Source organism: Cynocephalus volans, chromosome 4, assembly GCF_027409185.1.
Source record: "Cynocephalus volans isolate mCynVol1 chromosome 4, mCynVol1.pri, whole genome shotgun sequence".
Classification (NCBI taxonomy): Eukaryota; Metazoa; Chordata; class Mammalia; order Dermoptera; family Cynocephalidae; genus Cynocephalus; species Cynocephalus volans.
The window spans coordinates 34110614-34136966 of NC_084463.1; the positions used below are offsets into that span (position 1 = coordinate 34110614).

The 26353-nt window shown below is 34.6% G+C and overlaps 1 protein-coding gene across 1 annotated transcript in view; it reads left to right on the forward strand.

Annotated features, from left to right (window-relative positions):
* Positions 1–26353, forward strand: part of LOC134375210 (glutamine and serine-rich protein 1-like) — an 824919-nt gene that overhangs the window by 272495 nt on the left and 526071 nt on the right.

Genomic DNA, 26353 nt, shown 5'->3' on the forward strand with positions numbered 1-26353 from the left:
TGTGTTAAGCACTTTATATGAATCATCTCATTTAATCCTCTGAGTAAATATATGAAAAACTATGAAAACAGTTTTCTTTTCATAAGGAAAGTGAGTCTCAAGAAATTTAAATAGTGTGCATACAAACCACCACTTGTAAGTATTCTCTGACTCCAGTACAAATATGCCTTAGTGATGAGATTTATATTTCTGCAATAAAATTCCCAAATGCTGCATATTAGTATTAATTCTCCTGGCATTAATGTCTATGAATTCAGATTAAGAACTAAAGGGGGATGAAATCTAAGGCAAGCTCCACAATGTAATGAAGTAGCAAGGCCGTCACATTTTTAACGTTGTGTTCTCTTAAGAAATACACAAAGAATTTATTTAGGTTTTAAATAACATGTTTTCCCTTAAATCCCTTTGACTTCAAAAACAGTCAATGATTTTATTCTGTTGACTCATGTCCTTGTCATTTTTGTCTCTAATTGGTCTCTGGCATAGAGGAACACACTTTCCACTCAGAATCCCTTTTCAGCCATCTTAGGGCAGAGGCTCTCCCAATTATGAGTGCACTCTTCACTCTTGGAGAAGTTATCAGGTTCTCAGCTGCATTTTCCATATAGAGAATACATTAATTTCTTTCAAGAGGATAAATGATTTCAGCAAAGTTGCAGAACACAAAAATCAACAAACAAAAATCAGTAACATTTTTATATTCCAAAAATGAACTAGCAGGGAATAAAATCAAGAAAGTAAGCCCATTTTTCAATAGTCACCCCCCCCCAAAAAAAATACTTCGGAATAAAGTTAACCAAGGACGTGAAAGATCTCTACAATGAGAACTACAAGTCATGCTTGAAAGAAATTAAAGGGGGTCACCAGAAGATGGAAAGATATTCTGTGCTCTTGGATTGGAAGAATTCACATTGTGAAAATGTCCACACTACCCAAAGTTATCTATACATTCAATGTAATCACCATAAAAATACCAATGACATTCTTCACAGAAATGGAAAAAACAATCCTAACATTCATATAGAATAACAAAAGACCCCAAATAGACAAAGCAATCCGGCAAAAATAAATAAAGCCAGAGGCATAAGATTACCTGATGCCAAATTATACTACAAAGTTTAGTAACCAAAATAGCATGATACTGGCACAGAATCAGACACATGGATCAATGGAACAGATTATAGAACCCAGAAATCAGCTCTTATACCTATAGTCGTCTGGTCTTCGACAAAGGCACCAGAAACATACACTGGAGTATGTTTCAATAAATGGTGCTGTGAACATTGGACATCCATATGTAGAGGAATGAAACTAGACCAGTACCTCTCACCATATACCAAAATCAACTCAAAATGGGTTAAAGAATTAAACATATGTCCTGAAACTATAAAACTCTTACAAGAAAACATGGGGTAAACACTTCCAAAAGTAGGACTGGGCATAGTAGACTTTATGAATACAACCCCAAAAGCACAGGCAACAAAAGGAAAAATAAACAAATGGGTTTATATCAAACCAAAAAGCTTCTGCACAGCAAAAGAAACAATTAACAGAGTGAAAAGACAACCAACAGAGTGGGATAAACATTTTCAAAATATGCATCCAACAAAGCATTAATATCCAGAATATACAAGGAACTCAAACAACTTAACAACAACAACAACAACAAAAAGTAATCCAATTAAAAAAGGGACAAAAGAGCTGAATAGGCATTTCTCAAAGGAAGATATAAGAATGGCCAACAGACACATGAAAAAAAGCTGAACATCAGTTAGCAACCTGTAAATCAAAACCACCTTGAGATATCATTTCACTCCAGTTAGGCTGGATTTTATCAAAAAGACTGAGAACAGCAAATCCTAGTGAGGGTGCGGAGAAAGGGGAACCCTAGTACACTGCGGGTGGGACTGTAAAATGATGCATCCATTATGGAAAATGGCACGGAGTTTCCTCAAACAACTACAGATAGACCTGCCACATGATCCAGCAATCCCACTGCTGGGCGTATACCCAAAGTAATGGAAATCACCATGTCAAAGGGACACCAGTACTCCCATGCGTATTGCAGCTCTATTTACAGTAGCCAGGATTTGGAACCAGCCTAAACACCTGTCATCAGACAAGTGGATAAGGAAAATGTGGTATATTTACACAATGGAATACTACTCTGCTATAAAAAAGAATGAAATACTGCCACTCGAAGTATATGGATGAACTTAGAGAAAATTATGTTAAGTAAAATAAGTCGGGCACAGAAAGAGAAATACTGCATATTTTTATTTTTATTTATTCTGGGGAGAGAAAGAAAGAAAGAGAAAGAAAGAAAGAAAGAAAGAAAGAAAGAAAGAAAGAAAGAAAGAAAGAAAGAAAGAAAGAAAGAAAGAAAGAAAGAAAGAAAGAAAGAAAGAAAGAAAGAAAGAAAGAAAGAAAGAAAGAAAGAAGGAAAGAAAGATGAAAGAAAGAAAGAAAGAAACAACAAACAGTAATTCATTGAACTGTTTAGGAGGAGAATAGAAGTGAGGTTGCTGGGGATGGGAATGGAGGAGCAAGTGTGGGGAAAGGGAGGAATTGGTAAAGGACCATGAAAATTGATTACATTGTTAATTAATTGATTAAAATAAAGAGAAAAAAGAAATTTCTTTACAGTTATTTCATAATAATCCTTTTTTCCTCTTTATTTTGTTTTATTTTATTTATCATACAATGTAATCAATTTTCATGGTCCTTTACTGGAAACTTTTTGTGTTCCTTTGGTGTATCATGTTTCCTTACTTTTTCATGTTTCTTGTGTTCCTTGTGTTGATATCTGCAATCTAATGGAGTAGTTGCTTTTCCCAATTTTATGGAATAGATTATGAACAAATGAGTTTTCTGTATGTGGGTTCTAACGTGTCTGTTGCATATGTTGTGTTGGCTTTGGTTTTGGTGGGACTCGGCAGTGCAATCTATGTGCAGTTTCTCTTATTGTAATCCTCTTTAGTGATGTCTGCAAGTACCTTACTGGCCTTTATTATGTGCATTTTTGCCAACACTTGCTCTCCTTGGCTGAGTCAGAGACTCTAGGCTGGTGGTTTGGCCAGGCATGTATGAGTGCAGAGAGCCATTTGGTTGTTTGGTGGTCTCTCTGAGGCACAAAGTCACTGCACAACTGGCTATCAGGCCAGGCATGGTTATACAGTTAGAGGTGTCTCTCCCAGGAAGTGGTGTGCTGCCTGAACAGATTTTGGGCTGGATGCAGGTGTGCTTTGGTGCACAGTGGGGAATTAAGCAGCTCTGTGAAGGCCTGTCTGTGGAGCAGATGACACTCCCTGTCCAAGAGCTGGTGTGCACGAGTGCAAAAAGTCCAGGTGGCTCTATGGAGGCCTGCCAGTTTGAGACAGTGTCACTGCCTGGTCTACTGTTGGTCTAGCAGTTGGCATGCACTGGTGCAGCAGAGCCTGACAACTCTTTGGAGGGCCACTGGATCAGCTATTCATCCTGGAGCAAGCCTTCAAGGGTGTAGCCAGGCTCAGGAGCTTTGTAGAGACCTGCTGTGGAGAGGCAAATCCACTGTCCAATTGCTGTTGGTCAGGGAGCAGGTCTCCTGTAGGCAGCATAATGTTAGGTTTTGTTTTTCTGTCCATTTATCCACTCTATATCTTTTAAATGGGGAGTTTAATCCCCTTGCATTCAAAGTCATTATCGATATGTGAGAACTTATTCCTTCCACTTTTTAAATGGTTTTCTGGTTGTTTTTCAGGTGTGCCTGGTATAGCAGGGCCTAGTTGCTCTGTAGAGATCTGCCAAGGAGAGGCAAAGCCATTGCCCTATTGCTGTTGGTCAGGGAGTAGGTGTACACTAGTACAGTAGGGCCCTGTGGCTCTGTGGAGAGCCATGGGGTGAGGCAAAGCAACTGCCGAATTGGCTGTCAGGCTGGCAAGGGTACCTGTGGGCTCAGTGGGCCAGCAGATTGTGCAGAGCAGGTGCACACAAATGTGGTGTATTGCCGCTTATATGGCAGCTTCCCCACTGAGCAGGCCTGCCTGTTATCCTGGGGAAGAGGGTGAGCCATGTGGGTTCTAACACTAGGGTCTCAGTCTTTCTGCCCAGTCTAGACTCCAGGTAGCCAGGGTCATTGTCTTGATGGCACATGTGTGAACATGGTAGAATGAAGGTGGAGCCTCAGGATAGAGAGAGTCAGTTGTCACTTGCCCCAAGGAAAGGATGCACTCTAACAGTTGGGATTAGTTTCAAGATGGCACTGTGCCACAGCTGCTTAGGTTGGGAGGCTGGGGTTACTCTACCTGGACTACTCCTATGAGGCTGTGCAGATGAATCAACTATCAGCTCCTCTCCAAACTGGCTTTGGAGACTGTGAGGACTGGAGGACTCTTCTGTGGCAGGGATTGCTGGTGTTTGTGGTGCAAGTGAACAGCTGGGGTTTTTCCAGCTTACCTTCTCTCTGCCTGACTCCAAGTGGGCCCCTGTAGAATGACAATGAGGCACAGGCAGGAGGCCTTGCTTTGCTCTCTATTGTGTTATCCTGGTCTTTCATGCTCCACAAGGATTTTGCCACTCCTCTGTGCTGTGCAGCATATTTCTTCAGTCTAGTCAAAATACAATGGTGTTTTTTTTGGACAGCGGGGGGATGAGCACCAGACACCTCTAGTCGGCCATCTTGCTCTACCCTACTTCCCTCATATAATATATATAATCATATAATAATAAAAGCTCATATAATAAAGGAAACTAAAAAATCACTAGAGGGGCCCAAAAGCAGAGTTTAGATGACAGAGAAAATAATCAGCATATTTTAGCATAGGTGCATCAATATTACCCATTCTAAAGTAATTAAGATTGAGGAAAAATAGTCTCAGAGGTCTGTAGAACAAAATCAAGAATGCCAGTGTATTCAGTGGGAGCCCCAGAAACAGAAGAGAAAGAAAAAGGGTGAGAAACATATTTGAAGAAATTATGTCTGAGAACTTTCTAAATATAATGAAAAATATTAATATACAGATCCAAGAAGCTCAGCATACCCCAATTACAATAAACAAAAAGAAACATCCATACATATAATAGAATTAAAATTAAAGACAAAAAGAAATCTTAAAAGCTTCAAGATAAAAACAACTGATCACAAATGATAGTGATCATACACCTAAGTGAAGAAGATATTAACAATTTATGTGAAAATCATCATGAGCTTAGGTTAGGCAAAAAGTTATTAGATATGTTATTACAGATGAAAGTTATTAGAGAAGAGTTAATAAAATTATAATTAAATTTAAGTTATTGAAGATGTTATCCACAAGTGATAAATTAAACTTGTGTTGTTTAATTTTAAATATTTTTTACCCTCACAGGATGTTATTAATGTTATGCAGAAATAGTCATTTTTACACTTAATCACATATGTACTCTTTTTGTTGTTTTTCACTTATTCATGGATCTTTGAACTTGCATCTGTGATTGTTTTCCTTCTGCTTGAAAATGTTTCAAATAGATTTGTCAAGGAACAATTGATATACAATGAACTGAACAAATATAAAATAGACAATTTGATGTTACAACAAATGTTTACAGCCAAAAAACCACCACAATGAAGGTAACAAACATGTTCATCACCACCAAGTGTTTCCATGTGCCCCTGTATAATTCATCTCTCTCTGTGTCCCCATTCTCCAAAACAACTAATCTTTATGTTATTAACAGTCAGTTTGCATTTTCTAAGGTTTTTACAGGTGTAATTAAACTGTATATAGTCGTTTTTATTTGGCTTCTTTCAATTAAATGAGATTCATGCACGTTGTTGCATATATCAGTAGATATTTCATTTATTTTTTATTGATTAGTATTCATTGTATAGGTATACTACAATTCGCTTATCCAATCACATATACATCAAACATTTTTTTTTTTCCAGTTTTGGTTATTACACGTATATCTGTTCTGAATATCTATGGATAAGTCTTTGTGAAGACATATGATTTTCTTTTTCTTAATAATAAAAGAAAAAAACTATTTGTGGAAAGGCTGGGCCATATAGTAAGTATATACCTAACTTTAAAAAGAAAACGATGAACAGCTTGTCCAAAGCTCTCACTATACCACCTTCTTTCCTAAAGGCAATGTATGAATGTTAACATCGTGTCACATTCTCACAAATACTAGGTATGGTCATTATTTTAATTTGATTCATTTTAGTGCATTTATGCAAAGCAGATAATATTATATTGCAGCTTTAATTTATATTTTTTAAGAGACTAATGATGTTGAGCATCTTTGCATGTGTTTATTTGCCACGTGTTTGTGACATATCTTTTCAAGTCTTTTGTACATTTTTATTAGGTTGTTTGCCTTTTAATTATTGACCTCTAAGTTTTCCTTATAATCGTAGATACAATTTCTTTGTTAGATATGTTTTTATCACAAGCAGTTGCTTGTTTTTTTATTTTCGTTACGGTCTCTGTTTTTACACCAATGTCACACATTCTTGATTACTCTAATGAGTCTTAAATTAGGTAGTGGGTGTCCACCAACCTTACTCTTTATTTCCAAAAATTTTTCCTTGGCTTTTACAGATAGTTTGAATGTTCATATAATCATTAGAATCAAATTATAAATTTCTCCATAAAGAAAAACAGCTGAGGTAATTTTGGAATTACATTGTGTGTGTGTGTGTGTGCGTGTGTGTGTGTGTGTGTGTGTGTGTGTGTGTGTGTGCGTTTTCTTCTGCAGAAAAACTGTAATTAATTTAGGTAGATACTTCCCTTTCAAGAAAATGGAACATAACTACCTTCTTATATTTGGAATCTAAAAAAGAAAGAAAAATGTGAATACATAGTAAAAGAGAGTAGAAAGGTGGTTACGAGGAGTAAAGTGTGGGCAAAGTGGGGAAATGGAGGTCAAAGGTTACAAAATTTTAGGTAGGCAGGATAATGAAATCTAGGGATTGGATGTACAGCATGAAGAATATAGACAATAATACTATATTGAATATTAAAAATTTGCTAAGAGTGTTGATTTTAGGTACTTTTAACTACATTGTGTTTTTTTTATTGTATGTTTTCCAGTAAAACATTCTACTTCCTCTCCTCTTTTGCAAATATTAAGATAATATTCTCTAAAGAGCTACTACTCAGGATATTAGAGTAAGCTGATAAAAACCAAAGATACATAGGAAAAAAAGGAAAATATATAGTGCTTTATAGAAACATAATCAGTCAAGACTATGGAATGATATGTTCCAATTCTGGAAGAAATTAAAAACAAAGACATGCTAGATTGAAATCTACACCCAGAAAATGTTTCTTCAAAAACAATGTAAAAATATATACGTTTCTAGATACACAAAAACAAAGTGAATTTTTATGAACTACAGAACAGAATGAACAGTACTAGAGTCTTAGTCAAATCTTCCTCTTCTACCCTTTCAGAGGTAGAATTGACCCAGATACCATGATTACATACCTAGAAACAAATTGAATCACCTGAAGTATTACTCAAAGCAGTAAGAATTAGCAACGTGGTGACTTAATAATGCAGACATCAATAGCAAATTTAGGAGAAGTGCCAATATATTCACAAATCGTTACCTATTTAGATCCTATATAAGACAAGACTCATTTATAAAAATATAGGAAACATAAAGTGCTCAGGACAAAACTTAATAGAAAAGATGTGAAACTAGTATACGTGAAATGGTAAGATATTCTTGAAATATAAAAGGATAGTTTTGAGAAATTACACATCTTTTGTTGGAAAGAAAGCCTCATTGTCATGATAATTTTAATTATCTTTAATACCTGACATCTGGAAAAACCATTTCTAATCTAATCTAACCATAATCTAATTTCCATTTAAATAAAAAATATATATATGGCCAATAGATATCTGAAAAATAAAAGCAATGAGGAGAATTTTACCTTATAGGCTATCAAGCATACTATAAATCATTAATGATTAAAACAATGAGAATTGGTATGCAAATAGTTAAAAAGATGAATGAATAATAACAGAATCGTTTTAAATGAATCCAATGTATGTGGGAATATAACACTCAATAACTGTACACTATTTGATACACAATTTTGAAGTAAATGAGTATTTACCTTTAAAAAAGATCTGATCTGCACATTTCATATAGAAGGTTACAACTCCTAAAAAATAAACTAAGTTTCTAAGAAAAAAAAAAAAACAGCAAAAGTTCTGAGATAAAACATGGTGAAATTTCTTAAAGGTTATCTGTAAGGAAGGTGTCAGGCTGGATCTCTGATCCTTCTGCCCCTTCCTATGCAGGTTGTGAGTCAGGTTGTGAGAAAGAAGATTCTGTCAGCTTTATGCAAGGTAGACATACTTTATTCTTCAGATGTGAGCTCCCACAGACATGCTTTATTCTCAGACACAAGCTCAAGCTCTACTCCACTGACCCTCCATGCTCTGCGGACCAGCAGTTCAGAGTAGTTACTTTTATATACTCTTAGTACACAATAGCGGGCCGTAAGCCAAGTACTACATAATTACAACAATCATGCTGAATCAGTGAATGGGCATACATGCTCAATTACACTATTTTTATAACTTGTTTCTAGGGAATGTACTGAATCTTGCCCATTTGTAACAGATGTGAGGTGAGTGGGCCTGACTAAGCTGTTCTCTATTTTGCATTGGTTTTACTTTCCTTACAGAAGGTATTTCTAAAAAATGTTCAAAATATAAAAAAGTAAAATTAAGGATCAAAATGTACTACTAAATGGAAATAATTTTACAAGTTAAAAATAAAGTATTAAAAAATCTGTCAACTTAGGAAAATATTTGCAACTCAGATTATAGATCAGGAGTTAATGTTTCTTCACTTCAGGATGTAAGACTGGGCAAAGATTTTATGATTAAAACCCCAAAAGCACAGGCAACAAAAGAAAAATAAACAAATAGGCCTATGTCAAACTAAAAAGCTTCTGCACAGAAAAAGAAACAATGTTTTTCAAACAGTGAAAAGAAACTTACAGAATGGGAGAAAATATTTGCAAACTGCATCCAACAAGGGGTTAATAACAAAAATATACAAAGAACTCAAGCAACTCAACAGTAAGAAAACAAGTACCCTAATTAAAAAATAGCCAAAGGAGCTGAATAGACATTTTTCAAAAGAAGATTTACAAATGGCCAATAGACACATGAAAAAATGCTCAAGATCACTCAGCATCAGGGAAATGAAAATCAAAACCATGCTGAGATATCATCTCACCCCGGTTAGATTGGCTATTATCAAAAAAACAGAGAATAACAAATGCTCATGAGGATGTGGAGAAAGGGGAATGCTCCTATACTGTTAGTAGGACTGTAAATTAGTATAGCCATTATGGAAAACAGTCTGGAGGTTTCTCAAACAACTACAGATAGATATACCATATGATCCAGCAATCCCATTTCTGGGTATGTACCCCAAGGAAAGGAAGTAATCATGTTGAAGGGATATATGCACTCCTATATTCATTGCAGTTATATTTACAATAGCCAAGATATGGAATCAATGTAAATGTCCATTGACAGATGACTGGATAAGGAAAATGTGATATATATACACCACGGAATACTGTTCCACTATAAAAAAAGAATGAAATTCTGCCATTCACAGCAACATGGATGAGCTTGGAAAAAATTATGTTGTGTGAAATAAACCAGGCACAGAGGAAAAGATACCACATGTCCTCACTCATAAGTGGGAGCTAAGAGAGAAAGAAGGAAACAAAGACCACAGTGTGTGCTGGACTTGAAGAGTGAGCGAGCATACCATGGATTACAGAGTGATGTGGGGGTGGGGGGAGGAGGAAGTAGGTCAGGGATTAATTGAGTGGGGTACATGGGGAATAATCACAACTTGAGGTAATGGGCATGCTGATAGTATTGATCTGACCATCACATCTTGGACACAAATGGTAACAGTCAGCTTTGTATCCCATGCAATGTGCATAATCAATTAAAAAAATAATAATTAGAGGTTGGGTAGATATATATATATATGTATATATGAGTATGTATGTGTATATATATATATTTTTTCTTTCATTCTTTGCTTTGCCTTTCATTTCCTTAACATTTTTTTTAAAGAGCAAAGTTTTTAATTTTCCTGAGGTCACTATTATCAATTTTATGTTTTAGGTTTATTATTTTTGGCATGTGTCCTATGTAAGACATCTTTGACTACTCCAAATTCATGAAGATTTTCTTCTGTTTTCTTCTACAAGTTTTATAGTTTTACCTTTTACTAAAGGGTCATTAGTTCAATAACCCTTTTCTAGTGAATTCTGTGTATGGCATGAACTAACATTTCTGATTTCTTTAAATGAATAAATTTTCTATATAATTTTAATGAAGAAAACTCTTTCTCTATTGAATTTCTTTGACCCTTCTATTTGAAAATCAGTTGGCTATAAATCTGTGGATCTATTTCTGTATGTTTTATCAGATCCATTTGCTTATATTAATGCAAATAACACAGTTTTATCTATCATAGCTTTATAGTTAGTCTGTTAATCAGGTAGTAAAAGTCCTCCACATTTGCTTTTCTTATTTAAAATTGATTTGTCTAATGCAAAACTTTGTTTGGAGGTTTATTTAAGAGCATATTTTTAAAAGTTTTAGATAATTTATTATACATACATGTGCAGTACAAAGTTGGTTTTCAATAATTGTGTACAACGTGTGGTGGTTAGATCCGAATAGTTAGCTTATTCATCATTACAATATGCAATCATTCTTTGTGTCTGTTGAACAATTCCTCATTAGCCCCCTCCCTCCCCTCCTCCCTTTTCCACCTCTAGTTTTCTAAAAGTTCAATTATTGTGATTGTTGTTTCTTTCTTTCTCTCTGTCTCTTTTTATTATTCATTTGTTTATTTAACTATTCAGTTCCCAGTTATGAGTGAGAATATGTGGTATTTCTCTTTCTGTACCTTGGTTGTTTCACTTAGAATAACTTCCTCCAGGCTCATCCAAATTGCTGTAAATGGTAGAATTTCATTCTTTTTAATGGCTGATTAGTATTCCATTGTGTATATATACCACAATTTCCTTATCCCATCATCCATCAGTAGACATTTAGGTTGGTTCCATTGCCTGGCTATTGCAAATAGTGCTGCAATAAACATGGGCGTGTAGGTATCCTTTCGACCTGATGTTTTCCAATCTTCTGGATATATCCCCAGAAGTGGGATTGCTGAACCATATGGAAGTTCTCCCTGTAGTTGTTTAAGGAACCTCCATACTATTCTCTATAATGGCTGTACTAATATACAGTCCCACCAACAGTGCAGGAGAGTTCCTCTCTCTCCACATCCTTGCCAGCATTTGTCAACCCTAAACCTCATAAAAAATATAAAGTTTTATGTATTAAAAATTAGTTGAATATTTATTTATAGAAGCAATAATCTTGAAATCATATATATATATATGTGTGATTGAGTAGGTTTAGGGCCATCAAATTTTGATATATCATTAGATTAGGATATTATATAATAAAATACATATTTTAAGAACTTATATTGACTAATAATGACACATAACAATGAAAATATGGGTTAATATGGTTAAATGTTTTTCTTTGTATATTGGTATTTAAAATTATTTTGTTTATAATAAAATAAAACAATAAAATTCTATATGAAAGCACATCAGCATTATGAAAGTAGCATTTGGAACAAAACTCTTAGTACTTGTTGTAACAGAATAAGAGATTTTCTAATCAAATATTTAAAATTTCTAAAAAAGTAGATTTTCAAAGTTCTCACCAAAGTAAAATGACAAGCATGCAAGGTGATGAATATGTTAATCAGCTTGATTTCACAATGTATGCATATATCAAAATATCATATTGTATCCCACTAATATATACAATTATTATTTGTCAATTAAAAATTGAAATTGAAATTGAAAAAGTTCAATATCAATATACTATAAACTAGTCCCCCGTATCCACAGTTTTGCTTTCTGCAGTCAACAGCGGTCTGAAAATACTTAATGGAAAACTGCACAAATAAACAATTTGTAAATTTTAAATTGTGCACTGTCCTGAGTAGCATGAGATTTCATGCTGTCCCATGAACCATTCCTTTGTCCAGTATATTCATGCTGATATACTACCCACCCATTAGTCACTTAGCAGCTGTCTCATTTATTACATTTAAAAACTTAGCATATGTTCAGTTTGGTACTATCTCTAGTTTCAGTCATCTACCAGGGATTTTGAATATATCCTCCATGGATAAGGAGGGACTACAATATATAGAGAATATAAGTCTCTTTTCAAAATAGTATAAAATACATTTTAATTGTACTTATTATTTGATTTGTCGGTATTGCATGTTCATTGTGTTTCTTAATGACACTTTTTCTCTCAATATAATGATTATGAAAATGTCCAGCATGTGACTGACTTCAAACTCCCAGAAATCAATCACTTGAAAAAACTTTTGAACACTAATATGATCTAAATTTACTTAAAAATCAGACTAGTTTTTGGTTCATGCTATAGAGCCCACTCACCTCTATAAGAGAACAAATTTTGTTGTGTTTTAGGTTAATTAAAACTTCATTATCGTGTGCATTTTAAATTAGAGTGACCCTATTTACTTTTGAATCTCTGACAAAGGTAGACAAACACACACAGAGAGACGGTTGTGTTTCACGCAGCATTTACAAAGTAAATATTTGAAAGACTGAAGATGTAGCTATGCAGACATCTAAGAGGAAAGTTTTTAAACAAGAGGAAACACCGAGAACAAGGTTACCAGAGGCAGGAACACAGAGGACACTAGATTTGAGGAAGGTGACGAGTGGGAGAATCTAGATCCAAGAAGTAACAGAAGCACTGGTAGTGGAAACCTTTGGAAGACACTGTGAGGATTTTTGCTTATCCTTGGTGTGACCTGGGGAGCCATTCGTGGTGATCTTACACCTAGCTGCAAGTCTAGGATGAACTGAGTCAGGAAATGGGGGAAGCCAGTAAAGGAAGTTGGAGGATATAAAAATAATCTGAATGACAGGTGATTGGGTTGTGACCCAGGCTGGTAGCAGTGAAATTGTAATAAGTGGTCGATGCCTACATATGCTTTGGGGAAATAAAAGAAAGGAACACTGATTTGATGAGTTATTGAATGTGTTTGAAACAGAGAGAACAGAGTCCAGAATTACCCCAAACTTGACTCAGAGCAATTAGAAAGATGGGTTGTACATAAGTGGAAATTCCCAGGAGGAAGATGTTTGAGTGCAGAAGCATAAGTTCCTAAAATCGGAAATTAAATAATTGAAAAATGAATATATAATGATTCAAAAGTATTAGATATATTCACAAAAAGAAATATGAAATTACAGTGTTTGGAATAAGTATTCTTTCCTGAAGTCTCCCTTAAAACTGCTCAGTGATTTACAGAATTTCTGAATCACTACATTAAGGGGACAGAGATGAGGAAGGACAAAACTAAAGGTAGGCATTGTGATAGATTAGTAACAAAAGTTAAGGTCAGTTCCATCCACTGGAGGACATGCAGATACAACAGTGGTCATTTCCACACAAAAGTCACAACAAAGAATTTAAAGGTAATGTGTTCTAGGTAGTCAGTAGAGTAATCTGACCAGGAAGAGAATGACAATTAGCTATGAAAAGATCTTTGAATGGATACAAGAAAGAAAAACTATTCTTAAACTAAAAAAGAAAAGTTAAGAAGCAGAAAAAGCAAGAAAAAAAAAGAAAGAAAGAAAAAGAGAAAATAAATTACCGAAAGGAGAAAGGATTAAGGAATCAAGAATGGACAATGGAAGAAGTTTTATTTTTACAAAGAAAAATAAGAGACATATTCAGAATCATTTCAGTAATGTGTGACTTTGAGTTTATTTCCAACAAAATACAGCATTTTTGCTGGGATACTGATCTGAACCTGGACTTCAGTGGAATTCTCATGACTCTATTTGTACATTCCTAATTCTTGAGTGATCAGTGACCACAGAAATTTGGCCACACCTCTGACTGCTCTGTTCTGAACCATACCAATATTTAATTAGCATAAAGTATGTGCAACCTCATTTTAACTACAGATGTGTTAAATATAAATTATACTTTCTGGATTAGCAGCAAAATATGCTATTTGGAGACACCGACGGCGAATGTAAACCACCCAGAATTTTCTCCCTAGTAATAACATCATGATATAAAATCAATTACTAAAAAGAGAGCCACTTAACTGAAAATTTTTCACTACACTACTTAGATAAAATTTTGACCTGGTACTTTCTTAGACAAAACACTAAATTTTGTGGAGGAGCGAAAGAGAATAAAAGTCTCTTTTTAAAAATAACTGTCATGAAACAAAACATTCATTAATAAAATTTTATATATTTAGGTTGATTCCATATCTTGGCTATTGTGAACAGTGCTGCAATAAACATGGGAGGGCAAATCTCTCTCTGATGTACTGATTTCCCTTTTTTATATATATATATGTCCAGTAGTGCTGCTGCTATATCATATTACAGTTCTGTTTGTGGTTTTTTGAGAAACCCCCATATTGTTTCCCGTAAGGGCTGCACAAATTTACATTCCCACCAACAATGAATAAGAGTTGCCTTCTTCCACATCCTCTGCATAATTTGTTATTTTTTATTATTCTGATAATAACCATTCTAACTGGGGTGAGATGATATCTCAGTGTGGTTTTAATTTGCATTTCCCTGATAATTAGTGATGTGCGGTTACTACAGTTAACAACAATGTATTGCATTATTTTGAATAGCTACAGAGAAGATTTTGAATGTTCCTAATACAAAAATGACAAATATTTGAGGTGATGGATATTCTAATTATCCTGATTTGATTATTACACATTATGTGCATGTCTGTAAAGATCAAATTTTACTCAATAAATGTGTACAATTATTATGTGTCTAATAATAATATTAATAATACCCCTTAAAACCCAATGAGGAAAGCAATGGACCAAACTTTTATCCCTACAAGGGCAAAAGACAAAAAAACCTTCAAACCTTAGAAGTATAATCCATGTTAGACTGGTCTTCAAAATTGACTCTATAGCTTAAAAACAAAAACAAAAACAAAAACAAAAATATTCATGTATTTGAATAAAAAAATATTCTTGACATTCTTCCAGTTACCACCTTCCTCAAGGCCACCTGCATGTCCTGGTTTCTCAGACTATAGATGAGAGGATTCAAAGTGGGTGGTAATACAGTGTAAAGCACAGATATCAACACTTTCAGTGAAGGAGAAGATTTAAAATTTTTAGCTAAATATGTAATAATTCCAGAAAAAAGGAACAATGTCACCACAGTGAGGTGAGGCACGCAAGTTGAGAAAGTTTTCACTCTTCCCTTTGCAGATGGAATTCTTAGGACAGTAGTAAAAATATGAACATAAGACACAACCATTAAAATAAAACATGTGAAAGCAAAACAACAACTAGCAATGATAAATGCATATTCAAGAATTTGCTGTCTGGAACAAGCAAGTGTGAGCAATGATGGAACATCACAGAAGAACTGACGCACTATGTTAGGCCCACAGAAACGGACAGAGAATGTACCTGCAACATGAATGGATCCGTAGACACACCCACTGAACCATGATGCACTTACCATCTGCACACAGGAACCTCTATTTACAATAGCCTCATAGTGCAGAGGATGGCAGATGGCAGCATAGCGGTCATAGGACATCACTAGAAGGAGGGCATACTCTGTACCCCCCCAAAAAATAACAAAGAAAACCTGCAAGGCACATCCAAAAAAAGAGATGGAATGGCTGTTTGTCACAGAGTTCACGAGGGATTTAGGGACGGTGACAGAGACATAGCAGATGTCAATCAAGGACAAATTCTTCAGGAAGAAGTACATGGGGACTTGGAGATGCAGGTCAATAGTGGTGAGTGTGATAATGAGGAGGTTTCCTACTAGAGCTGCCAGATAAATCAGGAAGAAGAGTGTGGTGTACATTCTCTGTAGCACCTGGTCGTCAGGGAATCCCATGAGCAAAAATTCTATTATGTTGGTCATGTTGGTTAACTTCTCAGCCATGTTGCTTGTTTTCTGTAGAAATAGAGGTAACTCTGATAACTAGTCTATACAGATCTAAATGCACTCATCTGATTTTCAGGTCATATTCACGTTTACATTGCTTGTTTGTCTTTAATTTGGAGTTCATCAGGATGCTACGATAGAAATAGCTCCACATGTTATCATTCTACACAAAGAAAATTGGATTATAACTAGCATTGAAAACAGAATAGGTATAAAATGCAATAAAATGCAGTGTGTTTTTTATTCTGGAAGCAGAAAATGGTTGAGCATCTTTCTTGCCTCAGATGTATGGCTCATAGTCATAAGGTTTTGATATTAAACTTCTTGTAAAGCATCTAATATACTTAAAAAGGGTAGCTGAAACAAACAGTAAAACAATCCTCTATCCTCGTGAATGTTTTCAGAGGTCATCTGATATCACTGTGGAAAATAAAAATAAGTAGTGTGTATTTATCAAAGGAGGCTAAAGACGACATAGAGCAGGAGGAAGTCATAATGAAGGAGAAGCAAGAATTAATATCACACAGACACTAAATTTTCTACTTGATATTAGACAGAAATGCTTGTAATAAAATTATAGGATGCTCAGATTATTTCTTCCTGGTGTATTCACTGGACAGCAAGACCTGATAGCATATCTGCACAATCCTTACAAACTACCATGATGGCGGTGGCTGCCTCTGTGATTATAAATATCTTTCAATAATCATTTAATAGTGAATGAAAGGTACCACCTCATTTTCATATTTGAAAACGTATAAAAAATCATTTTTATCTTTTTTATACTCCTGAATTTACCTTCTATTAATAAAAAAACAATGGGTGATCTGGGCATGCAGAAATACCTAGGACCATCGGAGCATCTTCTAATCCTCTTCCTCCTTGAAACAAATTGGTTGGATGATATTCTCACCAATTTCCTCAAGTGATAAGGATGACAACTTTAGAATTCCTTTTTCCTGAGGACAGAAGAAAAAACACTTGAGTAAATTTACTCTTCAAAATTCTCAAATTTATCAGAGATTTTACTTCCCATTCATTAAATCTGACAGTCAGGCACAAAATGAGAAGGGAAGACCACGATAAGAATGTAGGGATGGGTAACGTTTCTATTCATTCCCCAACTGCCTGTGACCTTGCAAGTGTGTATGCAAAGAATGGTTTTCAGTATCTGCTCTCAAAATATGAATCCAGAATAGCTTCATTTTCCCTGACCATGGTTGCTTTATTACCTTTACAATTCCCGTGTGGTTATGCATTGCAGTCTTCATTTACAGTTTCTGGCATTGGTTCGAAGTTAATAATATTTTCCATTTTATATGAATTCACACTATATTATTAACTAGGAGAAACAGCCAAGAGTTCTGATGAGAGAAGGTGTCCCCTGAGGGATCACAGGGCAGTTTTAAACCTCTGGATTTAGGACCTCTCAGAAGGGTAATTTACATGCCCCTAAGCATTTTCTCTTAGAGGTATATCACCAAAAACGTCTATAACAGTTTCAGGAAGTGTCTTTCTATTCATTTATGTGTTTTAGCATTCACATTTTGGTAGAGAATGGAACATATGCATTGAAGCATTGAAATTTAAATTCATGGATACATTTTAAGCCATAAATGTTGTTTTGCTTTATATTTTTTACTTTTGTTTTTTAATTTTATATTTTTAACATTAGTATCTACAGAAGTGTTATCCATATGAATACCAAGCCATATGAAAAACTTAATTTAAGTGAATCTTGCCTGCAGAGCCTCTCTCTCAGATTTCTTCCCAGAGAGAACTGGAGATGCAAGATTGTAAGTACTTCCTCCAGTACACTTCCTCTGTAATTGCATGTATATTTATAAAAATACATCTTGGGACATTCACTATTCATTTCAGAGACTCAGTTTTTACACACAACAATAATTCTCATGGCTGCTTGCTTTTATATAATAGTATATTAATGTATGTTACACATATTCAGTGTTTGGACAACATTTTTGTACTAATAATGTGTAAACTTATGGTCAACTACTACGTGCTCAAGAGTTTCCCGATCATGCATATATCACATATATCTGACAGCAGAACAGTTTCATAATATTTTTTATTTTGTTAAAATATATGCAAAAATTAGCATTTTTAGCATTTTAAATGTATAGTTAAGCAATATTGAGTAAATTTACATTATTGTTCAACCAACACCACCATTCATCTCGAAAATATTTTTATCGTAACTAATACTGTGTTCCCATTGAACAATTCACCAGGAATTCGCCTGTACCTCCTATCCTCAGCACCTGACAACCTTCTACTTACCATCTCCATAAATTTGCTCTCAGTATGTCAGGTAAGTTGAATCATACAGTATTTGTTGTTTTATCATTAGCATATTTCATCTAGCAAAATGTCTTCAAGGTTTATTCATGCTGTAGAGTATGTCGAAGTTTTCTTCCTTTCAATGCTGAATAATATTCAGTTGTTTATATATGCACACACACACATACATACATCTATATACCATTTTTTAAAATCTATTTATACATCAATATACATTTAGGTTGAATGCACTTTTTGGCTGTTGTGAATAATACTTCCATTAAAATTGGTGTATAGATATTTCTTTGAGCCTCTGCTTTAGGTACTTGTGTGTATACATCCTGTATTGGAATTACTGCATCGTGTGATAATTTAATGTTTTAATTATTTCAGTAAGTGGATACTGTTTTCCACAGTTGCTGCACAAGTTTACATTCAAACCAGCAATATATCAGAGTTACAAGTTCTCCACAACCTCATGAGTACTTGTTAATTTCTTTTCTTTCTTTTCTCACTCATTTTTTAAATTGACCATAGACATCCTAACGGATGAGGTGATGTCTATTCTGTTTCTGTTTTGCATTTCCTAAATGATTGCTAATATTGAATGTCTTTTCATGTGCTTATTGGCCATTGGTATGTGAACTTTGGGAAAATTCCTGTATAAATATTTTAGCCACTTTGTAATCAGGTATTTTTGCTGTTGTTTATAGTGTGAATTTATATGTTCAAGATATCTGTACTTACCAGAAATAGGACCTGTAAATATTTTCTCCCATTCTGTGAGCTGCCTTTTCTTCTATTGATAGCGTCCCTTGATGCACACATTTTTAAAAAATTTGATGAAGTTCAAAATGTCTATTTTTTCTTGGGTTGTCTGTGTTTTTAATATCATAACCAAGAAATCGTTGCTCAATCCACCGTTACGAAGCTTTCCTCTAATATGTTCTTTGAGTTTTATAGTTTAGGTCTTATCTTGAAGTCTTTGAATCACTTTGACTTAATTATTTTACATGGTATAAGTAAAGGGTCAAATGCCATTCTCTTGCATTGCAGGTCGTCTAACCAAAGGTGGTCTCCTTTATATTCTAGAACCTAGGCTTTGTTATTAAACAAAACATGTCCAAATTACATGCATTACATGAACCGTAAACATTACATTTAGATCCATGACTTTCCTTTTTTAAAATCAATTGTAGCTGCTGTTTTTCTTATCAGTTTGAAATTTAACTTCTCTGTTGAACTTGAAAATACAAAACTGATGCAATCTCAAACAAGTAATGTGAAATAAGATCAAATTCATATAGTCTTAACTATGCACTGAAATTCAGTACCATTCAGTCATTCTGACAAAAAATAAACCACAGTCAAACAAAATATTTAAATCCAACTGCATTACATTTTCTATAATTTTAATCATAAAAATTTACATTTTTTGAGTTTATCTTTCAAATAGACTTTCCCAAGACAATGAAATTGCTGGATATTGTTTTTAGTTCAACAAATTTAAAATAAATATATGGTATTCTAAGTAGCTTTGTTGTCAATGTCACTTTTTGTAGTTCAATGAGTATTTTTACAAGAAAAGGATTACTTTGCAGTTTAAAACAAAACTGCACTTATGATTATACATATTTACATTTTATCATCCACCCAATACTATTTAGACTACAAATAATTCCCCTCCTCCTAGGACCTTCATAATCAAGGATTTCTCTTGGAGGAAGAGTAATTCCACTAGATCTTCTTCTAGTTACCCAGAAGTTAAAAAGTGGGTAGTGGAGGATCATTTCAGAAACAGCCTGTCCTAACAGGAATATTTTGCCCTCTGAATGGAGGAAATGTAGCTACCTGAGGCCATCATTTCTACTATGTGTTCCCCAAAATTTAGAAACTTTAATGATTCTGCTTCATGGACTAATCTTATTTGAGTGCATCTCCCGGGAGAACAATTCAGGTCTTGGGAATATCACTATAAGGTAGTGTTAAATACAGAAGCAAAATATGGGAATGAGTGGTGTTAGGTCATTCAGTTTTCTAATCATCGGTGTTTTACAATACTCATTATGTTTTTAGCATGTCAGATGAAAAACCAGGCCTGTATTCTGCAATTATTTGAAATATTTATTTGGTTATTTTGCTTTTAAAGACTTTTACACTGAAAACAATCTTTCCATATTATCTGGACAGCAGAAATGAAGGGAATAGAAAGACATATAATTAAAGGTAACAGAAATTGCCCTTGATAAATGCTGGCAAGCATGTGAAGGAAAAGGAATTCTCCTACACCATTGGTGGAACTATGAAGTGGTGCAGCCTTCATGGGAAAATGGTATGGAGGCTCCTCAAATAATTACCAATAGATCTACCATGTGATCCAGCCATTCCACTCCTGGGTATATAGCCAGAGGAATGGAAGTCATCACATCATAGGTGAAGTCATCACATCATATACTCCCATGTTTATTGCAATGCTATTTACAATAGCCAAGAGTTGGAAACAGCCTAAATGCACATCATCAGATGAGTGGATAAGGAAAATGTGGTGCATCTACACAATGGAACACTATTCTGCTATAAAAAAGAACGAAATACTACCATTCACAGCAACATGGATGGACTTAGAGAAAGTTATATTAAGTGAAATAAGCCAGGCAAAGAAAGAGAAATACTGCATGTTCACACTTATTTATGGGGGCTGATAAAATAAATAAACATAAAAACAAATAAATGGGGTGGGGGAGAAGACACAACAATCACAATTCCTTGAACTTGTTAAGACACATGAACAAGTGAACAGATCTGATGTTGATGGGTGGGGAGAGAGAGGGCAGAAAAGGAGGAATTGGTAAAGGGAGACAAAAATCAACTACATTATACATTGACAATTTTTTTTTAAAAAAATGTATACTCAAAAAAATTAGATGTTGATACTTTGTCTACCTTAGTTTTTCTGCATTAATTTTGATTTTTCAAAATATTGCATTAAAATATTGGGCCGGCCCCGTGGCTCACTCAGGAGACTGCGGTGTTGGGAGCACAGAGGCTGCGGGTTCGGATCCTATATAGGGATGGCTGGTGCGCTCACTGGCTGAGCGTGGCGCAGAAGACACCAAGCCAAAGGTTGCGATCCCCTTACCAGTCAGGAAAAAAAAATATATATATATAATATTAAATATATATATATTATCTGATTACTGAAAAAAACGTATTACTCATAAATTTTTCAGCCTGGAGAAACTTTGTGTTTTTATTTTATTGTAAGATTGTCTTTAAACTCAAATATTTCTGATCCTCTATGCATCATTTTTCCTATGTATCCCTTTATTTATTTGTGTTTTCTGTTTCATTTTTCTCTCCCTCAATTCTAATCTTCTTTCTTTACTTCTTGTCTCTATCACTTCTACTTTATCCTTACTTTCCTCTAATCATATTCACTTCTTTTCTCTTTATTCAGTACCTCAGGTTCATTCTAAGTCATGATCTCCTGTTTCTTCCTTTTATGTTTTTATTTATCTTCTCTTTCTCTCTCCATATCCACTCTCCTGTTTCTGACTCTGATGATATTAGAATGAAGTAAACCTTGTTATATGTGTGTTAGTCAAACCAAGATCTCAGATAGGACCTGAATTCCCTGTTGAGGACACCTCTTCTCTCAAACCCAAGTTCCATTCATTGCTGTAAACTCCTTCAAGTTTCTCCTGTTTTATGTAACTGTCTATTTTTATAACATTTTTATTTATTTTTGATTTATAAATGAAAATTGTATATATTTTTCACATACCCCTCAAAAAAACAAAGAAATCCTTTGAATAAAGGAAAGCCTGTCATTAATGACAATGTGGATAAACATTATGCTAAGTGAGATAAGCCAGGCACAGAAAGACAAATTCTGCACAATCTCACTTATATGTGCAATCTGAAAAAACTGAACTCTCTGAAGTAGAAGGCAGAGTGGTGGTTACCAGGGGCTGAGGGGGGGGTGGTTGTTAGGAAGATACCGGGCAAAGGTCATAAAACTTAATTTAAAGGAGCAATACTTATAGGAGATCTATTGTGGAACATGGTGACAACAGTTAATAACATAATTGCCTACTTTAACAAATTAAATATATTGATGAGTATTTGCTGTCAAATAAAATCAGGTGATAATTTTTATTAAAACACTAGGAACCATTTATCTTTTTTTTTCTTAATTTTATTTTATTTTGTCAATATACAATGTGGTTGATTATTGTGGCCCATTACCGAAATCCCCCTCCCTCTCTAGTCTCCCCCATCCCTGCCATCAACCTCGTATCTGTTCACTTGTCGTATCAACTTCAAGAAATTGCAATTGTTGGGTCTTTTTTCCTCCCCCACCCAGTTTATTTGTGTATTTATTTATTTATTTTTAGCTCCCACAAATAAGTGAGAACATGTGATATTTCTCTTTCTGTGCCTGACTTGTTTCACTTTATATAATTCTCTCTAGGTCCATCCATGTTGTTGCAAATGGCAGTCTTTCATTCTTTTTTATAGCTGAGTAGTATTCCATTGTGTATATATACCACATTTTTCCTATGCACTCATCTGATGATGGACTTTTGGGCTAGTTCAGACTCTTAGCTATTGTAAAGAGTGCTGCAATGAACATTAGAGAACAGGTATACCTTCGACTTGATGATTTCCATTCCTCTGGGTATATTCCCCAAAGTGGGATAGCAGGGTCATATGGTAGATCTATCTGCAATTGTTTGAGAAACCTCCATACCATTTTCCATAGAGGCTGCACCATTTTGCAGTCCCACCAACAATGTATGAGAGTTCCTTTTTCTTCGCAACCTTGCCAGCATTTATCGTTCACAGTCTTTTGGATGTTAGCCATCCTAACTGGGACGACATGGTATCTCAGTGTGCTTTTGATTTGCATTTCCTGAATGCTGAGTGATGTTAAGCATTTTGTCATGTTTCTGTTGGCCATTCATATATCTTCCTTTGAGAAATGCCAGTTTAGCTCTTTTGCCCATTTTTTAATTGGGTTACTTGTTTTTTTGTACTAAAGTTATTTCAGTTCCTTGTATATTCTGGATATTAGTCCTTTGTCAGATGGATATTTTGCAAATGTTTTCTCCCACTCACTCTGTTGGTTGTCTTTTAACTCTGTTAATTGTTTCTTTTGCTGTGAAGAAGCTTTTTAATTTGCTATAATCCCATTTACTTATTTTTCCTTTGGTTGTCTGTGCTTTTGGGGTCATATTCATGAAGTTTGTGTCCAGTCCTACTTCCTGAACTGTTTCTCCTATGTTCTCTTTAGGAAGTTATATTGATTCGGGGTGTATATTTAATTCTTTAATTCATTTTGAGTTGATTTTATTATTTGGTGAGAGGTGTGGGTCTAGTTTCATTCTCCTGCATATGGATATCCACTTATCCCTGCACCACTTGCTGAAGAGGCAGTCTCTTCCCCAGTGTATAGGCTTGGTGCCTTCATCAAAGATCAGATGACTATAGGTGTGTGGGTTGATTTCTGGATTTTCTATTCTATTCCATTGATCAGTGTGTCTATTTCATGACAGTACCATGCTGTTTTGGTTATTCAGTTTTATAGTATAGTTTCAAGTCAGGTAGTGTTATACCTCCAGCTTTATTTATTTTTTTTTTTTGCTCAGAATTGCTTAAGCTATGCATGGTCTTTTGTTATTCTGTATAAAAATCTGGATAGATTTTTCCATTGATGAGAAAAATGTCATTGGAATTTTGATGGGGATTGCATTGAATTTTTATATTGCTTTGGGTTGTATGAAGATTTTCACAACGTTGGTTCTTCCAATTCAAGAGCAAGGGATATCTTTCCATCTTCTTGTGTCCTCTTTAATTTCTCTCAACAGAGGTTTGTAGTTCTCATTATGGAGATTTTTCACATCCTTAGTTAGCTTTATTCCTAAGTATTTTATTTTTTTAGTGGCTATTGTAAATGGGCTAGCTTTCTCAATTACTTTTTCTCCTAGTTCAGTGTTGGAGTATAGAAATGCTGCTGATTTTTGTGTGCTGATTTTGTATCCTGCAACTTTGCTGAAATCATTTATCAACTCAGCATTTTTTTGTAGAGTCTTTAGGCTGTTCGATATATAGGATCATGTCATCTACAAACAGGGACAGTTTGACTTCATCTTTTCCAATCTGGATGCCCTTTATTTCCTTCTCTTCTCTGATTGCTCTGGCTAGTACTTCCAACACTATGTTGAATAGGAGTGGTGAGAGTGGGCATCCTTGTCTAGTTCCTGTTCTTAAAGGAAAAGCTTTCAGCTTTTCCCCATTCACGATGATATTGGCAGTGGGTTTGTCATATATGGCTTTGATTGTTGAGATACTTTCATTCTACATGCAATTTACAGAGTCTTTATTATCAATAAATGTTGAATTTTGTCAAATGCTTTTTCTGTGTCTGTAGAGATGATAATGTGATTTTTTTTTCTTTGATTTTGTTGCTGTGGTGCATCACATTAATTGATTTGTGTATGTTGAACCAACTTGCATCCCTGGGATGAATCCAACTTGATCGTGGTGCATAATTTTATGTATGTGTTGCTGTATTCTATTAGCTAGCATTTTATTGAAGATTTTTGCATCTATATTCATCAATGATATTGGCCTGTAGTTTTCTTTTTTGTTGTATCTTTGTCTGGTTTTGGTATCAGGGTGATGTTTGCTTCGTAGAATGAGTTTGAGATTTCCTCTGTTTTATTTTTTTGGAACAGCTTGTAGAGAATGGGTATTAATGCTTCTTTAAAGGTTTGGTAGAATTCTGTAGTGAAGCCATCTGGTGCTTGGCTTTTTTTTGGTGGAGGCGGGGAGACTGCTTATAACAGATTAACTCTCTTTGACTGATATTGTTCTGTTCAGGTTTTCTGTGTCTTTTTGGTTCATTCTTGGTGTGTGTGTGTGTCCAAAAAGCTATTCATTTCCTCCAGACTTTCAAATTTGTTGGCCTATAGTTGTTTACTGTAGTCTGTAATGATTCCTTGTATTTCTCATGTATCGGTTGCAATATCACCTTTTCATTTCTAATTTTTATTTTTGTTTTCTCTCTTCTTTTTTAGTTTGCCTTCCTAATGGTTTGTCAATTTTATTGATCTTTTCAAAATGCCAACTTTATGTTTCATTGTTCTGTTGTTTTGTTTTTTGGGTTTCTCTTTCATTTAGTTCTTCTCTGATCTTAATTAATTCTTTCTGTCTGCTAACTTTGGGTTTGAATTGTTCTTGTTTTTCTAATTCTTTAAGGTGAAGTGTTTGTTTACTTGCCATCTTTCCATTCTTCTGAAGTATGCATTTAATGCAATTAATTATCCCCTAAGTGCCATTTTGCAGTATCCTACAGGTTTTATTATGATGTATCATTGTTTTCATTAGTTTCAAGAATTGTTTTGGATTTCCTGTTTGATTTCTTCTTGGACACATATGTCATTAAGTAGAATGCTGTTTAATTTCCAAGTGTTTGTATAGTTTACAGAATTTCATTTGTTATTGCTTTCTAATTTCAATCTGTTGTGGTCTGAAAAAAATACCTGGGATAATTCCAATTTTTTAAAATTTGTTGAGACTTGATTTGTGACCTAGCATGTGATCTATCCTAGAGAATGAACCATGTACTGATGAGAAGAATGAATATTCTGAGGTTGTTGCATGGAATGTTCTGTAGATATCTGCCAAGTCCAACTGGTCTAGAGTGTTGTTTAGATCTTGTGTTTCTCTGCTGCTCCTTTGCCTACATGATCTGTCCAATATTGTTAGTGGGTTGTTCAGGTCCCCTGCTATTATAGTATTAGTGTCTATCTCCTTCTTTAGGTCTAGTACAGTTTGCTTTCTAAATCTGGCAGCTCTGACATTCGGTGTGTATATATTTATGATTGTTGTGTCTTCTTGATGGATGAATCCTTTTATCATTAGGTAGTGGCCCTCATTATCTCCTTTTATGGTTTTTAGTTTAAAGTCTATTTTTTCAG